The sequence below is a fragment of the Theropithecus gelada genome, unplaced genomic scaffold, assembly GCF_003255815.1.
Source record: "Theropithecus gelada isolate Dixy unplaced genomic scaffold, Tgel_1.0 HiC_scaffold_15986, whole genome shotgun sequence".
NCBI classification, from domain to species: Eukaryota; Metazoa; Chordata; class Mammalia; order Primates; family Cercopithecidae; genus Theropithecus; species Theropithecus gelada.
Window position 1 is genome coordinate 4,001 of NW_020257753.1, and position 2,968 is coordinate 6,968.

The 2,968-nt window shown below is 47.2% G+C and overlaps 1 pseudogene across 1 annotated transcript; it reads left to right on the top strand.

Annotated features, from left to right (window-relative positions):
- Window positions 1-770: 770 nt before the first annotated feature.
- LOC112617255 lies at window positions 771-2,490 on the top strand (annotated as a pseudogene). The gene has a single exon (XR_003117878.1). The product of XR_003117878.1 is annotated as an arf-GAP with GTPase, ANK repeat and PH domain-containing protein 11-like (transcript).
- Window positions 2,491-2,968: the final 478 nt, after the last annotated feature.

Here is a 2,968-nt window from a genome sequence, read left to right on the forward strand (position 1 = left end):
CTGATTTGTTACATAAAACACTTCACAGTACAGGACATGAAGTGCTGATAAAGAAGAAGTCAGGAAATCCTCTGCAAGTCAGGATCCAGGAGGAGAATTCGTAAAAATTGCTTTGGTAAACACCAAAGCACACAGGAGGCAGTATTTTACTAAACAGATATTATACTAAGATATTAACAGTTTTTGAAGTAATGCACATTCCTATTTTATAGAGATGCAGATGGATCTTTGACCTTATTTGATGAACAGTTATACTCATTTACTGTAAGTAGCACTTTTACTGAGGTTGTATTTTCATCATACACTTGTATCTGTTTCATGCTGAAGCCAAAGTCATCTTTTTAAAAATCTTTCCCATTTCATGTTGCATTTAGTCATCTTAAGTGTTGTAAAAAGAATATGCTGGAATAAGAATGGATCTGCAACTGTGTTTAGTTAGTTAGCTATTATGAGTAAATATGCTATCCAAAACAGAAAATGTATATATATATATTTTTTTTCTGAGGTGGAGTCTCTTTCTGTAGCCAGGCTGGAGTGCAATCGTGCAATCTCAGCTCACTGCAGACTCTGCCTCCCAGGTCCCTGTTCAAGCAATTCTCCTGCCTCAGCCTCCCAAGTAGCTGGGATTACAGGCATATGCCACCGTGCCCAGCTAATGTTTTTTTTCTTTTTTAAGGAAAGACAGGGTTTCACCATGTTGGCCAGGATGGTCGTGAACTCCTGACCTCGTGATCCACCCGCCTCGGCCTCCCAAAGTGCTGCGATTACAGGTGTGAGCCACCGTACCTGGCCCAGAAAATGTATCTTTTTAAAAGGTAACTGTGAGCTGTCTACAGGACCCTGCAACTCACTACCCAATTTTCGAAGCCATTCCTCCTTCTGTTCCACACAGGTTTCCACCATGCACATTACCCAGATGAGAAATGGAGGTGGGAGTTTTAGTAACGATTCCTCCTCCATTCCATCGACTCCCAGCACCAGCCAGGAGGACCTTCAGATCAATGTTCCTCCCACTGCCAACACACCCACGCCCGTTCACAAGCAGTCCAAGCGCTGGTCCAAGCTGTTTACATCTGAGAAAGGGAGTCACCCAGACAAAGAGAAGAAAGCCCCGGAGAGTCATGCTGACACCATCGGGAGTGGCAGAGCCATCCCCATTAAACAGGGCATCCTCTTAAAGCTAAGTGGGAAATGGCTGAAGAAACGGAAAAAGAAATATGTCACCCTCTGTGACAATGGCATGCTCACCTATTATTCAAGCTTAGGTGATTACCTGAAGAACATTCATAAAAAAGAGATTGAACTTCGAACATCTACCATCAAAGTCCCAGGAAAGAGGCCACCCCTAGCTACATTGGCCTGCGTGCCCATTTCCAGCTCTAAAAGCAATGGCCTATCCAAGGACATGAACAGTCTATGTACCTCAGCCAATTCAGACACCGGGCTGAGTGACTCCATATGCTCCAGCCCCAATATCTCCAGCACCACCAGCCCCAAGCTCAGCCCACCCCCCTCTCCTCATGCCAACAAAAGGAAACATGGAAGGAAGAAAAGCACCAAAAACTTAAAAGACGATGGCTTCTCCGGCACTGCTGAAGAACGAGAAGAAAACTTTATCATTGTGTCCCTCACTGGCCAAACGTGGCACTTTGAAGCCACGTCGTATGAGAAGCGGGATGCCTGGGTCCAAGCCATCGAGAGTCAGATCCTAGCCAGCCTGCAGTCATGCGAGCGCAGCAAAAGCAAGTTCTGGATAATGAGCTAGAGGGAGGCCATGGCCCTGCAGTCTATCCGAAACGTGGGAACTCCCACTGTGTGCACTGTGAGACCCAGAATCCTAACTGGGCCAGTTTGAACTTGGGAGTCCTCATGTGTGTTGAATGCTCAGGGATCCACTGTAATCTTGGCACCCGCCTTTCCCGAGTCTGATCTCTGGACTTGGATGACTGGCCAGTCGAGCTCATGCAGGTTTTGTCATCTATTGGCAATGAGCTAGCCAACAGCATCTGGCAAGAGAGCAGCCGGGGCGGACGAAACCCTCAGTAGACTCCACAAGGGAAGAGAAGGGATGGTGGAACCGTGCCAAATATGAGCAGAAGCTCTTCCTGGCTCCATTACCCTCCAGGGAGCTGTCCCTGGGCCAGCACCTGCTGCAGGCCACCGCTGATGAGGACCTGCGGACAGCCATCCTGCTGCTGGCACATGGCTCCTGGGAGTAGGTGAACGAGACCTGTGGGGTGGGAGACAGCTGCACGGTGCTCCATCTGGCCTGCCGCAAGGGGAATGTGGTCCTGGCGCAGCTCCTGATCTGGTACGGGATGGATGTCATGGCTGGAGATGCCCACGGTAACACAGCACTGGCCTACGCCCGGCAGGCCTCCAGCCAGGAGTGCATCAAGGTCCTGCTGCAGTACAGCTGCCCCGACGAGCACGTGTAGTATCTGTTTAATTTTATTTGACTGCCGTCTCCTTGGTGCAAAAACAAAATGGGGAAATAAATAAGAATAACTCAGAAATTCAAAAGGAAATCACAAATTCAGCTAATAGCAGCATTTTCAGTACATTTCGTAAACTAAGTACATAGACAAAATGTTGATTTTTCCGACGGTAAGAGATATTTTATGTCCTTTTGCTTAGGTGTATGTGTTAAGTCTCAGGCCCTCCTGGGCGACATTGCCCGTGTCACACAGGCTTCTGTATTATGTATTTAGATACGTGAAAATATATTTGAAAAAAAGTTCATAATTGTGCATTGATTTTTGTACACATGGCACATTTTTTTTTTTTTTTTTTAATATGGTGTCTCACTCTGTTGCCTAGGCTGGAGTGCAGTGGCACAATCTCGGCTCACTGCAAGCTCTGCCTTCCGGGTTCACGCCATTCTCCTGCCTCAGCCTCCCAAGTAGCTGGGACTGCAGGCACCTGCCACCACACCTATCTAATTTTTTGTATTTTTAGTAGAGACAAG